Genomic DNA, 15,633 nt, shown 5'->3' on the forward strand with positions numbered 1-15,633 from the left:
AATACAAAGTCCTTCCTGGAACTCGGATTGCACTTGTAGAAAGGGGTCCATCAGGAAGTATCCTCACTTGAAAGGGAAAGAAGGAAACAGAAAACACACCAAGTCACAGAAGATCAGGGCACTTGGGACCTGGTGACCCCTGTCCAGTACCATTAGCTTCAAATAACCCAACAACAACAGTATTCTTGAAATGTCATCCCTGTGCTGCCCACTTAAGGCCCAAAGGAGACTGGGTGGTGACAAATCTGGCCTCTGAAGAGCAGCTCATGGCAAGTCCCCGAGGAGCAAGGACTCTGTGATTCCCTGGTGCCAGCTGGCCGGGCTGGCGAGATGAGCTGGGTTCTAGGAACTGGCTGCATCAATAACTAAGAAAGTGGCGAAGAAACCACACAAACACAAAAATACCTTTTTCTCAATGATTGGGGTCAGGGATGGCACTGCAACCTCAAAGTTCAGCCCCCATGCAGGAAAGAGGGCAAGGGGAGCAAGAGAGGCAAGAGGGCAAGAGCGCCCCGAACCCCAGTATTTATTAGAGAAAGACATTCGATAGAATATTCCACCCAAATAAGGCAAGGGATTGTGTTACAACAACAGGGTTGTAGCCCAGTCCCATTGGGTGACGCCCAATCCCAGAGATGCACGTCTCTGCCAAGTGAGGGTGAGGCCCACCTGCTCTGCACCGTGTGCGATGCCAGTTCCACACGCCCATTACTCAAGGCTAAGGGGTTGTGCTCAGACCCTGTTCAGGGCAGTCCCCAGCCAATTCCACTTATAGGTAGATTCAATACGCAGAGGAAAATTCAGAGATGTCTGTGTCTCCTTTCTTTGCTCACGTTTCCTCATATTCCATTTTCAAGGTGGTGGAGAGATTAAGTCTCAGATAAGTAAATAAATAAATGGCTTTGCTCTTCTGCATATCCTAAACCCTGCGTATCACCCCACACAGCTGACATTTCATAGAAGCAAAACATTTCTCCTATAGCGAGGGAGTGGAAAGCCCCTGGTTCTGGTCCATCTTTCTTCCCAGCCACAGTACAAAGGAAGCCCCGTGTTCCAGAGGTGCAGAGGGCGCAGCCACAGACAGGGGCCTCCACAGCGTGGGTTCCAGAGTGACCCTGTGGGGCAGCACCCCTGCCCATCCCAGAAAGCTTGCAATGCTGACCTCGGGAAGCTCTTGCTGTGGCTGCTGGAGGTGTCTGAGGCCCCTGAGACCCTGAGGCCGCCTGTCACTTCCATGTGATGTGGCCTCTTCTGAGCCCTCTCTCTCCTCCTGAGCTCAGTCCCTGTGACTCATGTCCTTACAGTGACAGAGACCTCAAGCTGGTCTTCTCACCCTCCAATTCACTCTCTTTCTGTTGCGAAAGCACCGTCTTCAGCTAGACTGATTCAGGCCTTCCTCCTGCCTCTGTCCTTCAGAAGCGCCGCAGGACAGCACTTCACCCACAGCGCTCAGTATTGGCTCCTCTTTTAAGCATCTGAATTCTGTCAATGTCGGGTTCACATTATGGGTTCGGCCTCATTCCTTTCTTCCACTGGATGTAAGTCTCTGCTTCATTCATCCATTTATCCAGCAATACTGTTTTCCACTGCTCCTTTGTGATGCTCAGGAGGCCCTGGGAAGCAGGACAAACCAAGTGTGTGGATTTCATGGAGCTCACATTCAAAAGCAGTTTGTCCAACAGAACTTTCTAAAATGACGGAAATGTTTTACATCTTCACCATCTGATATAACCACTAAATTTGGGAACTTTGAGTATATGAGCTGTGGCTGTAGTGACTGAGAATCAGAATTTTTGACTTTATTTGAGTCTGATTATTTTAAATATAATTACAAGCAGGTACTTTGGGCTAATGTTTGTGGTATTGAGCAGGGCAGTTCTACAGGTAGAGAACAGATATCCACAATAAAGAGACAAAGAACTAAGAATATGAAATTGTGAAAAACGCGCTCTGCAGAACCGCATTTGTAGTAGAGGATAAGGTAAAGTGTGCATAGGAGTGAGGGGTGAGCTGCTTTGCATTGCTGGGGTGGAGAAGGCCTCTTGGGTTGACCCCTCCGTGATTGACAGCAACGCATGTCCTGAAGGCAGCAGCGAAGAATGTCCACAGAGAAGAGCTGGTGCAGAAGAAGTGAGTAGGGCACTACGGAGGAGGAGAGAGCCAGTGCTGCTGAGCAGAGGTGCCAGAGAGAAGGACCCAGAGATACAAAGTGGGAGGGCTTTGTGGGCCACCAAGCAACATAAGGTCTAGGTCTAGGGGCTGTTCCCCCCAAATATCTGACATTTCTTGATTTTAATCCTTTGCAAAAAATATTTTTCACATTCTTTTCCTTCTTTCCATGCACAAAATATTTACCCTTGAGACCCTTCATCCAAACTTAAAAGTTTTAGAAGACTTCCTACCAAACTTGTAAATCCTCATGGCTGAGATACTATGTGGCAAATGTTAATCTGTTGACTTTTTCCATGTCCATCATCATTTTATTTAGTTTAGGACTTTTGTTTGTTTTGTACTTTGTTTTTACAAACTTACAAATCCTGTCCCCAAGCAAATCAAAGCATCCTGAGACCAGCATCCATGCTGTGATTGGATTCTCAGGTATCCCATGTGGTCAGGGTGCACACCAGGCCCTGGGTGAGTCTTACTGATGAACTGTCACCTGTTGTAGTGTATATAATTTTACATTGATTATCATTTTGTGTCAGGTTTTATGGACTGAAGCATGCATTTATTTTAATCGTTCTTAGACATGAACAGGATTTGAGCTCTTCTGATAAGTTATGAGCAGCATGAAACTAGGAACTATAATAACATTTGAATTCTCAACCTGACAGAAAATAGATGCTCAGTAAGATCTATGAATTAATAAGACAAAGTCATCATGGTTTTAAAATGTATTATGAAAACCAGAGGCAAATTGGAGTAGGTAAGTCATTAGGTTAAAGATGAGGAGGAGGCCTTGTTCCACTCTCCTGTTTCTCCCCACTGGAGCAGATGCTGTGGCATCTCTCCATCAGGACAGCTGGAGGGCTCTGTGATTCTAGGGCTGTTTTGCCACCTTGATACAACATCATTCTCTCCAGAACACTTCAGAAGAAGCTTGGAGTATAAACTTCAGCCTATCTTTCCAAATAATTAAGATTGTCCTTCATTTTGAAAATGATTTTAGGTCTTTCCTGTCATCTGAAGTTTCTCATGTGTCATTTTGAGCTAGAAGGGACAAATGTATGGAAGGAAGAGAGGATGGGAAGAACCCTAGATTCCAAATCAGAAGCCAATGTGCAGCCAGTCGGTCACAACACACCTCCCAACACAGCCGCAGACAACCATGGAGACGCGGCTCTCAGGAGAGCAGGCCATGGGTGAGCCTCGTGTGCTGCAGATCCCCTTGAAATTCCGTTGGTTGAAGGGAGTTACGAGGAATTCCAGGTGTAGCCAGAGGTGATGGGGACTAGGTGGCTCACCTCCTGTGCTCTCCCAATTCTAACTTCCCCAGATTAGTCTGTCCCCACCTACCACAGACCCTCACCAACATTACCTAACGCTGCCCATTCCCAACCCTGTCCTCATCCTGAGGTAAGGGGCACCCCTGGGTTTCCTGAGATGCCCTGTCTAGAGACCAAGCCTGGACAGGGCTGTAAGATCTGCCGGTCAGTGTCCCTGTCTCCATTATCTTTGTTGATCTTGAAGCCACCTCTCAGTTCCTGGAGTCTTACAGTGAAGGAAACATGCCCAAGTCTTCACACGGTGCCGGGATAGGGTCACCTAGCTGCAGTGGGAAATCACCAAACTGCTTCAGACGACCAGGGGTCTCCCGGACTCCATGCCCTCAGGCATCCTCAGGAGTGGAAGAGCTGCCGAGGGGTGGGATGGGGCTGTGGGGACCACCGCGCTGGGCAGGCTTCCACTGCAGATCTGCTCGCTGCTGCTGGTGCTGAAATGCTCAGCGAGACACCCTGAGAGGGCGTGGAAGGCAGCAGTTTCCCAACGCGTTTGACAAACAACACTTGTGATTTTGTAAAGTGTATCATATCCTTGGTATCTCGAGCCACTTTAAGTCGTATTTTGACACTACAGACACCTCTCAGGCCCCTTCCGTCTGTATGACATGGTGAAGCTGAAGTCCGCCTCACGGGCAGATGAGAGGGGTCAGGGGCTGGTGGGCAGGATGCTGCCTCCCCAGGAGGCGTGGTCTGCTCACGAGCTCCAAGGAGGAGAAGAAGAGGCGCGCCAGGGGGTGCACGGTGGTTGGCCAAACAGCTCTCAGTCCTTCCTCTCCCAGGGAAGGAGGCCATCTCCTCACAGTCTCACTGGCTCCAGGTAGAACAGCTGAGCTTCCCTGTTTGATTTAATAGATAGTTAAAAATCAACTCTAAATATAGTGGAGTGTAACTGTGTAATGATATGTTTATGTTCAGTGAGGGGGAAAAAAAGGAAGTGAAAAGAGCAACAGTTAACAGTGTCACCTCCTGTTGTGCCCAAACTGTGAGATGCAGAAACTTGATACAGGATGAATAAAATTAAATAGCTGGTCCTTTGCAGCAAATCCACTCCTCCACTCCTCAGCTGTTCGCCTGGGAGCTCAAGATATCCAGTGGTAGCTCTGCTCAGGTCGGGTCCCTCTGGGCCCTGCCCAAGACCTGTCCCTGAACCCACCCACCATTGCCAAGGTGCTGCTCAACTGTGGCGCTGCCGGGGCACCTGCAAACGCAAGCGTGGGCAAAGCGGGCTCTGGCTTCCTGCCCTGGGCAGTCAGGTAAGCTGATGAATCGATTCTAGGTCTAGGTGGAGTTGTCACTGAGTGCCCAGGGTGCAGGTGGACGTTTCCTAGCCATGAAGAGTCTGCGTAGGATGCCTCTGTCGAATGACCAAGACTTTGAGATGGCACCACTTTCTTGCTTTCTTCAGTCGGTGAGGACAGGAAATAAAAATCTGATGTACCTGGAACACTGTGGATAGTTCCCTCCAACAAGTCCACCTCCTTGAGATGCCTTGGAATTCACGGCTCTCCACGGATGACGGCCTCCTCGCCCCACGGCAGGTGTTGCAGTCTCTGCCCAGCTCCTCCTCTCTGTCTCCAGGTCCCAGCCTCTGTGCCTTTTCTCACTCCCTATTGCAGGGCCCCAGAACCCCGCACTTGCAAATCTTCTGATTTTTATTAACGTCCACTGCTTTGAGGATCTGCAGGTGCCACAGTTTTAAACATCTGCAAGCAACGCTTCTCCTGTTGCTTGGATCCCGACTCATCAGAACACTCTGCCTCCTTCAAATTCAAGGCTCATACTCTCTACTTCCTGCTGAAAATTCCTGTTGGGTATTTAAAAAGTCTCTCAAAAAGTACAAAGTTGACCTCCTAATCGCTCTTTGCAAATGGCTTGTCTTTCTCTCTTTCCTGTGGCCCATCTTTCCAGTTGCCTAGACTAAAAGCTCAAGCGTGATCCTCGAGTGTTAAGGTCTGTAAATAAGTCAAAAATAACACCTGGTATTTTGCCAGAGAAATGTTAGAGTTCGTAAACAAGTCTGGATGGTGCCTGGCAAAATGTCAGAGGGAGTGGTTTGAGAAGTAACAAAAGCGACCCATTAAGTGTGGAGATTCCTTATTGGTTGATGGATGTATCTAGTTTATGCTAATTAAGATAAGCTGTGCAAAATGTATAAATAGCTCTGTTGCCCTACAATAAATGGCTCCCATTCCTGCTGCATCAATCTACAGAAGTTATTCGTCACCCCCCGGCTATTCTGCTGCAGCCAGACCCCGGCAGATGGTGGCCCGTTACGGGGAGCCCCAGGACACTCGGGGGTAAGTGACGAAAAAAAAGCTGCCCGTCCATAGATAGGACGGGAGCAATCCGCTCGTCCCTAGGCAGATAGGGCGAGAAAGGAAAGAGAGAGGAAAAATGGCCATTTCGAGAAAATGAAGAAGATTGATACAGTATGTTTGTGTCTTGTTTTGTCTCAGTGTATTGTATTGTCTTTATGATGAAAATATGGAAGGGGTGAGAAGTAAATTACTAAGGGAAGAAGACACCCCAATGAAACCAAGAATAGATAGGGCATGTATTGATAAGAGCCCAGGAACTCTAGTCAGAAAGAAGAAAAAAGTTCAGAAGAAGAAGGATTATCAGAAAAAAAGTTGCAACAAAAGGCTATTACTAAATGCTTTTCGTTACCGGAGGGTGCGTGAATCTGTGCAGTGGCTGCCATGTGCGCAAGCGAGTCATGGTGCAGCAAGTACCTTCCAAGCAGCGGCGGCAGCCGGCTCTTCCACTGCCGGGAGCCCAAATCTAGACCTGACCCAGAGGCACAGTCTCTCAGGCTCTTGCTCCCTGTGCTCAGAAGCAGTTTGAGTCCAGGACACTCCCCAGGGCCATCCGGGGATGCCTGGGACACTACAGCCGGCAGAAGACACGATGTTTGGTCATTTTCAATGCCAATAACTAAGCTACAATGGTTCTCCCACACCAGGAAGCTAATGAGTAATGAGCACTATTAAGGCTTATTTCAAATGTAAAAAACCTTGAGATAATGTACTAAATTGTTCAAAAAGTTGTTTTCTTAGTGGAATGCTACAGGATTTTCTTTAGCCAGCGTTGCAGAGTTCCTGCCTTTGTCCCAGTGCCAGTGAAAACGAACGTGGAAGAATTTCCAGCGTTGCTGAAAACCGGAGGAGATTTCGGCTGAGAACCGGACAAGACTTCAGATCAAGCTAGCTGCCTGCAGAACTTACCTGGACTGTGATTTAAGCTAGCTGCCTGCAGAACTTACCTGGACTGTGATTTAAGCTAGCTGCCTGCAGAACTTACCTGGACTGTGATTTACCTGGACTGTGAGTTATTCTATTGAGATACTGCATTACCTGGACTGAGACAACAAACTGTAATGTACAACAAATTGTAACTCGGTATCTTTGCTAATAGTGTCATTGCTGATATAATTTTTCCAAGGGCTTCTTGCATGGAGCCATCAATTGGCTTGGTATTGTAGCATTTTGTATCCTCCCTTTCTGTTTGTAGCAGGTTATTTATGGTGTTTCTGTAAAAACCACTATGGTCCTTATTTAAATTAAACAAAAGGGGGAATTGTTAAGGTCTGTAAATAAGTCAAAAATAACACCTGGTATTTTGCCAGAGGAATGTTGGAGTTCGTAAACAAGTCTGGATGGTGCCTGGCAAAATGCCAGAGGGAGTGGTTTGAGAAGTAACAAAAGTGAGCCATTAAGTGTGGAGATTCCTTATTGGTTGACTGATGTATCTAGTTTATGCTAATTAAGATAAGCTGTGCAAAATGTATAAATAGCTCTGTTGTCCTACAATAAATGGCTCCCATTCCTGCTGCATCAACGTACACAAGTTATTCGTCACCCCCCGGCTATTCTGCTGCAGCCGGACCCCGGCACTCGAGCCCTTCTTCATCACAGGTCCCACCCTCCAGTCCATTATCTTTGATGACAACTCTCAATTCGGTGACCTTTGTCACTTTCCCTGATACTGCTAGAACCAAAGACACTCTCAATCCTCACCCAGATCAGGAAATAGACTGTGTGTTGAGTACAAAATGGCCCAAATCTCCAAATTCCCCTGTATCCACGAATTTCACAACATGTCTTCACATTTGTTCCAATTAGGAGGCATCTTGCTCTGCTCTGGCTGCTGTCACAAGGTATCTTATTCTGAATAATTTATAAATAACAAATGTATTGCTCACAGATGCGGAGACCAGGACTTCCAAGATCAGATCTGGTGTCTGTCAAGGCTCCAGTCCTCACTGACGGCACCTTTTAGGTACGTGCTCATATGGCAGAAGGGGCAGTTTGGGAAGTTTCCTCCAAGTCCCCTCATAGGGACACTAATGCCATTCTTGGCACTGGGCCTTCCTGGCCTTGCCTCCAAAGCCCCATCTCTTAACACTACCACCTGGGAGGTTAGGCTCCAAGATAATCAATTCCAGGGGGCGGGGGTCCGCTCTTCAGACCATAGCAAGAGGCAAAGATCATCCCTGCACAGAACTGAACAATGCCTCCAAGTTCCTGAAAATGGGGCTGAAGTGCACATTTCCCGCCTCCTCTTCCTTCCCATTTTGTTTGCAATCCCACCATTGTATGTGACTAGGACCAGGCTAGCCCGCAAGAGGAGAACAAAGCTGTCCCAGCCACCGCCATTTGAGACCAGCTGCTGCTAGCAATCTGGCAAACAGGGGAGACACACCCTCACAAGGCCATCAGAGCTGCCCACTGACCTCTCTGTGAGCCCCACCTTGCCAAGAGGAGTGTGCTGCTGACTTGGAGGGTGATAACACTATCCTCCTCGTTATATTATGCTGAGATTCTAGAAGGGTTCGTTATGCAGCAATAGCTGAGTTAACCTCCCCCCCAACACTCTACCTGCTTCGGTCTTTGCTCAACCACCAGACTGATTGTATTACAACGTGAATTAGATCATCTTCAAAACCCTGCCACAGCCCTGCTTTTCCTCTGGAGTTAAAACCAAGGTTCCTAAAATGACCTCTGTGATATCTGCTGCCCACCTGCTGTCTGTGCCCGGTCCCCTGGCCTTCTGGGTATTCCCCAGGTACCACCCGCGTCTCACCACCTCCATGTGCCTAAGCACTCTTCTGCCAGGACTTCCCCCACGGTTCCCTGAGTCAACCTCAACTCCACAGCCTCTGAGAAGGCCTTCCCTAAAATGGCAGGCACAATCTAGTCCAGCATCTTCGGGCCTCCCTCCCTGCTCCGTTTCCCTCCCGCGCTTTCCCTCTCCTACGGACACAGCTTGGCCTGGCAGGCCCTCAGCACGTTCCAGGCTTGGTGGGGGGTTTTCTGGCTGCTTCCTTACCCAACGCCCAACGCACAGCAGGAAGTCCGCAGATACCTAGCAAGCAAGGGAAGGAGGGAGGGTGGGTTGGCTCCTGGTACCCCCCAAGCTCTTCCCTCTCTCTTGGATCTTCCTTCTTCCTCCTCCAGAGACCATGTACTATAGACCCTTCTCTTTAACCTTCACTGATTTAACTAAACTATGCTCCCAATTCTGCCACAATTGGCATTTGGTACATATTTTTCCTCTAACACCTATTAAAATATATAATATATTTGGGTATAATATATTATACCCAAATCCAGATTCAAATTTTACCGACTTCTCTAAACAATGTATTTTTTTTTAAATCTCCTCCAGTTCTTTCAACTCTGTTTTCTAAAGCTTTGATTATTTTTGAAGCAAGGTCGTACCTAACGGTCTTCTGCTGTTGCTTCTGTGGTAGTCTTGTTACATCAGTGGGAAGCTAAGCTCCTCCTGTGAGTCTGTTTCCCCAGGGAAGCCTGAGTGTGCTGACCACCCTCTTGTGTCCTCGTATCCACACTATATCCTTCATCAAAAGGTGCAGTGGGAGGTCAGGACAGTCCAGGGACATGGAGTTAACAAGAATGCTAATATGGCTGGAAGGACTGTTTCCTGTATTCTCAGAGAGAATTTTGTTGAAAAATAAAACACATACCAATCCAACCCATAAATATTAAGCAACAAATAGACTAAAGCCCAGAGAGTTCAATAGATTGAATGATGAGGCAAACTGCAGATGAAATCTAACAAGGGCAAACATGCAATCCAACATTCAAACCCAAGCCAGTCACAGCACAGTGGTGAAGAGCAGGGTGAATTGGCTGTTTACTTCATGTAGGAAAAACAAAAAGTTCCTGGCTTTGGGGATTTCAGGATCACAAGAATTCCCAGTATGAAATAACTAGTATAGAAAAAGCAGTAAACAAGATCGGAAACAACATAGTCTAGGACAAAAGGCGAAATAATTTTGTGCCAATCAAACCACATCTGGAGCATTCTGTGTAATTATGGGTGTTGCATCGTAAGACGTTGAAAACTGGAGCATGCAGAGCCGGGGCCTGGAGGCTGAGGTGGAGACCAGGCCTGGCTGCTGGTGTGCTGGACAGGGATCTGGGGGAGAACTGTCTGGAGCAGAGAGGTGAAGGCAATATTTCCATACCTGAAGGAGGAGAAGACGTCATCTGGGCAGCTACCAGGAAAATCCTGGTGCCCAGCCCAGGAAGACAGTAGAGATGGCCATCCTGTCTGCTGTCACAGGAGGCACCACTAACCCGCCAGTCTTGTGGGGTGCAGCCTCACGCAGACCCAGCCTTCCAATAGTCAAAGTCAAGTCAGCAGGTGCCCTGGTGGTAGGTATTTATAGTATTTATAAGAGGGGATCGAGCCCATGCCCCTCTCGGCTCTGAGATTCCAGGAGTCCAGGTATTTTAATGGGGGCTGTGTAGAACAAGCCAAGCTGATGATCACCCCCACCTGACCCCACCATCTTATGGAAGTTTGGGTTTATAGCTAGAGACAAGGAGTCTAGTAGTACTAGTTGGGGACACTAGGAAGGAATCTAAGAGGACAGAGGGACAGCAGTAGACTCTTGTCAGTCCCAAGATTCCAGTTGTGATCAAAACTGATCCCTGTGATTCTTAAGCATCTCAGGTACGATGGGAAGGGGGATTTCTTATTTGGCTTTATGGAGTCGCTGTGGATTCCAGGTCAGATCACTGTGGTGTGAGCCCTAAGAGACCAGGCCTAACACCCAGAGACAAGTCATACGTGAGTACGCAATTCACAATGGCCACAGCTTTTCTAATTCCGTCAGGGAGAGGCACAGACCTGAACTTCGGCATGGGAGTTTTCAAGATTTGCAGTGATGTTTTGGTCTGAATACAGGCAAGTCCACTGGTGTAAACATGGAAGGATGCATCACCGGGTGAGGGACTCTGCCCTGAACGAGGCTGATGAATAGATTAAACGCCAACCCAGTAAAGTTGTTAATGACAGGGCTGTGTTTTCAGACCCCACTCTTTGTTGCAAAAAGACCAAAATGGAAGGAAACCCAACAAAATTGTCTCATATGGCAGAATCAAGGCCTATCCTCAATGTGTAGGAAACACCAGGAGCCCTCAAGTGTGAGGACTGCATGTGGCAGCTTCTCTGTCCTCAGCACAGGCAGGCGAGGTAGGTCAACACTGCAGTGCAGCACCATGGAAGACGGGTGCTCCTCTGCTACCTTGGAGGAGGCACAGTTTCTAAACAAATGAAAGTAGCATAATGGAGCCTACTTCTGGACATCCCAACTTTAAGTGACCTGGACCAACTTGAGCAGTGTGAGCTCTCACTGAGAAGAAGAGCAAAGCCTGGGCTGGAGTCACCCACGTGACAGATGGGGCTGGAGCTGATCACCCCAATGGATGCCCCAAAGACTTAGAAGGCATGTGAGCAGCACCGTGGCATCTCCCTCCACCTGTACCAAGGCCGAGCAAAGCCCACCCATGCCCAACCTGTTTCCAAGTTGCTCTCTTCCAGTTCTCCTGTCTTTTAAGCCAGCTGTGAGATTCAGTACTACTGATTTTCCAAGAGCAAACATTTGAACATGAGCACACACCCAAATAGACCATCTCCTCTGAAATGATTTTCAATCCAAGGTCCATCTCACCTGCATCTGGGAAAAAAGTATTCTTTTAAAGAGAAGAAAACCACAGAATGTTGCTCTGTCCACTGGGAAGGGAAGCTTCCACACTGCCATTCACAGAAGTTCAAACCCATTCCAGAAGAGGGTCTTTGATCTGCATTTGCATATCTAAAGGTCCTTTGGGTGATTTTCTCAGAATAAAGAAACTGCATCAAAGATAAATGCAGGCCTCCACCTGGTAGGAAGCAAAAAAACTGCTTGCAAATTTTAAAAACAGTTTATCTTTTCATCTAGGTTTCAAAAAATGGTAAGGTCCATTCTCAGCCAGGGTCACCTTGCCATCTGTAATCAGTGCGGAAGAGACTGGGTGGCCTCACAGGAGCCCCACGAGGGCTTCTTCAGCCAATAGCCCTGCAGCTTTCCTGCCTTGGGTTTGGGCAGCAGCTCACTCTGCTCCCGTCCTCGGCCCACCTGGTGGCTGGGTGTGTGGAAGAGGAGGTGTGCAGGCGCATCTGACATTGCTGAGCGGGAAGATCACCTTCCCACATGCTTTCTGAATTGGTGCCTATGGTCTGCTAAGGAGACAGGAGGATGTCATGGAAGCAGAAAGTGCTGGGGGTGAAGAGGATCTCACAGATCTGGAGGGATGAGCCAGGGAGAGGTGATGACATCCATTTTGGCAACACTGGGATCCAGGGTGAAGCCTCCACAGAAAGTCTGGGGCTGGAGCTCCAGGCACAGGTCTGTACTTGGCTGACTGAAGCTTTGCTCTTGGTACTTCAGGCCTCCAAGTCCAAACTCGAGAGCGGGTGGTGGGGCAGCCTCACCCACCCCTCAGCACCAGTCTCCTGCATGTCAGATGTGCGTTGTAGTAGCCCCTTTCCTTGATGACATATGGTGACTGTCACAGGATGTCACATTGCAGAGGTTAGAAGAGTCCCAGTATCTCTAGTCCTCTTCTCTGGAATAGCACAGGGACAGCCCTGCAATGATGCAGGAGAGATCTCCACGTGTGTGCTGACAGAACACAAGTGTTCCTGAAGCAACAGCGGGCAGGGACGGCATCTAGACCTTCTGCACCGTGATGACCAGTGTCTTCTCATCTGGGCGACAGCTCTCTGACCACATTTTGTTCATTTACTTTTTTCTATAAATCTACCCCAAAATGGAACTGCATTTACATGCCTCGTTCAGGCTGTCATAGCTTTTCCTTTTGGCTCTAGGTCTTCCACATGCACTGGCCCTCTCCTTCCTGCCTTCACGCCGTCACTTGTTCCTCCAGGGATGAACTTGCAACCTGCCTGATTCTGACAGTGATGTAGGAGATTTGAGTATTGGCCTGGACATCAGCTGGGGGCCACGAGAGAAAAGGACGCAGCCACCATGACATTGGGAGACACCAACATCCCTCTGAAATCCCTTCTGACCATCCTCCTTCCCTTCACAGGACGGGGAGCACTTTGGGATTTCTCGTCTCGTTTTGTCCTGGGAAGCATGAAGGAGGGGGACCTCTGGCTCCAGTGTACAGAGGAGGACACCCACAGAGGCAGGCAGTTAAGTCAAGGCAGCGATCCAGGACAGGCAGGAGCTCGGCGTGGGTGCTACCCTCAGTGTCATCCTCCGGCACTTTCTTTCCCCCTTTCGTCCTAAAGTGCTGAGGGAGACTAGTATCTTGCTGTCAAACTCAGTGCCGGCCACACAGTGGGTGCTGCGGCGTGGGGTTCGGCTGTGCTCACCCAAGCGCTGGCTCTCTCTGGCCCAGCTGTAGAGGAGAGGACAGCGGCACTCACAGAGGTCGCGTCCTCCCCACCCGGTGAGGGTAGGTCCAGCCTTCCGCCCGGCCCTGTCTCGCGCCCTGCTTTGGGAAGCAGTCAAGTTCATTGCCCCAGCAAGTAGCTCTGAGAGGCAAAGCTACGGGAGTCTGAGGAGTCCCCACTCCTCCTGGGGGAAGACTGGGCAGACGTCCCAGAGAAAATGGGGTTGACCCTGGCAGCCGTCCAGCTCTGACAAATGCGTATCCTGGGGGGCCAGTGCTTGGGATAATAAGCACCATCACTCCCACTTCCTCCACTGGACGATGGCGAGAAGGACGTCTCACAAGGAGATGGCACCTAGGACTCAAGCTGGGCCAGAAGAAGGAGTGACGATGGTGCCCGAGGGAGCCAGGGGCAGAGTGGACGACATCTGCCCTCATGCCACCGCCTTCCCGGAGGGTCCACGGAGACCCACGTTCAGCCAACGGCTCCCTGGAGCACAGTGCCTCTGCCATGAGGGGTGCGGACTTTAATTAATTAAGTGAAAACGGGTCTGGATCTCGCCCCTCCCCCCATCACCATCACATGTCATTTGCTGCACAGTGGCTTCTGGGTCGCCACCACACCAACTCCGTGATTCACAAAGTCTTGTGTTGAACACAGCAGCGATACCTATAATGGGGAAGGGGTGGGGGTGGGAGACTGCACATTTCACCATTTCCATCTAGATGAGGCGCAAACAAAGAGATAATTATAAACTGTTTCTCTTATTGTTGCGCTCGCATTAGGCATGTGCATCTCCCTCCCTCTCCCTCCCTCGCTCTCCTTTTTTTTTTTTTCCTCCACAGAAAAGTAATTCTGTTGTGGAGATGGCACCAGGTGCACGGGGTGACCTCACACACACCAAATCGGGAGCTGACATCCATCACACTTTGAAATTTTGGATTTCATCATTTCCTGATCTTTCTAAAGGGATCACAGCACCTGGCCCTCACAGCTGTAGTTCATTTAGAAAGCAATTTAAAAACCGAGAAAAAAGCAAATGACATCTTGCTGCCTCAGCCTTGTCATTAAGTATAGCAGAATGGCCTTCATTTAAGAGGCACATGGCTAAGAATTAATATCTTTCAGGGCTTTCTCGAGGCGGGATTACAAAAGGTTTGAAAGACCACTAAATAATTAGTGGGATGACTGAGGCAAGCAAAAAAAAAAAAAAAAGGAAAGAAATCCCTCTTTTTCTCGTTCTATAGAAGAAACTCGGAAATCACACTGACTTTAGTACTTCTCTGTGCCCTAGATGTCGGGATGTGTCATCGCTGCACCCTTTAGAAGCCACGTTCTGGGCTCTTCTTGTTTACTGTGTCCACGTCCCCCAAAGAGAGACCTTTTGCCTCTCCTACTATTGCCCATTAGTCAGAAGTAAAAATAATAGTCATAAAAATAATAGTGTTTTTCCCCGATGGGGGTGCCTGCCCAGAAGGAAGCCTGCCTGGATGACCCACGTCGTCTGACAGGTCTCACCACCCTTCTTTGGCTGCCAACCCAACCACCCCAGGCTGATGGGGAGCGTGAATCTTTAGGGAACTCTTCAGTGGGCACAAGTCCTCAGGAAGGACACAGGTGTCTTTGCTTCACTTCAGACACGTGCGTGTGGGTTCTTTACTGGGTGCTTTGCAGCCGTACACCACACGACGGAGGGGTTCAGAGCCATGGCCTCCGCAGTCTTTGAGAGCACGAACTTATTCAAGCTCACCCAGCAGATGTCTGAGAACCCTGAGGACATCAGCGCAGAAGTTCCACTTCTTGGACCCTGGGCAGTTTCTGGGTCCGGGACTTCAGAGGAGTGTGGATGCGGGCAAGGCTGCTTTCTTGTCTTGAGAGCAGTTACCTGTTGGGGACTGCAGCAGGCCAGGGGTGTCCATCTGTGATCTCTCTTTTCACCTCTCGAGGGGGCACAATTGTTCCCATCTCCCACTGGCTGATGTGCCCCAGCTGGGAGGAGGGTGGCTCTTACCCAGGGTCCTCCTCCAGTCCATGGAGCTGCGCCCAGGGAGCTCCGAGAGTCCCTCTAGCAGAATTCCTAAGACACCTCTGCTCTGGGTAGGAGGCCCCTCCCAAGCTGACCCCACACTCCTCACACCTCTTCAGGTAAATCAGGTAAATCGACAGGAGCCCGTCAGCTTGCCTTGTCCTGCGACTAAGAGTCTCTCAACATTCACTGTAAGTTATGAGCCCCTTGATATACCAGAAAACCTGCTGGGAGAGAGAGAGAATATACATAGAAACACGATCCCAGGTGACAGCATGCTCCTAGGTGCCACCCACACACTTATTGTGCAATGCTTGCATGGTCGAATACAGCCCAGGGTGAGGAAGGTTAAACGGCTCCCTGGGATGATCCTGTGGTCGTAGCTGACTG

The sequence above is a fragment of the Urocitellus parryii genome, chromosome 12 (assembly GCF_045843805.1).
Source record: "Urocitellus parryii isolate mUroPar1 chromosome 12, mUroPar1.hap1, whole genome shotgun sequence".
Taxonomy (NCBI): Eukaryota; Metazoa; Chordata; class Mammalia; order Rodentia; family Sciuridae; genus Urocitellus; species Urocitellus parryii.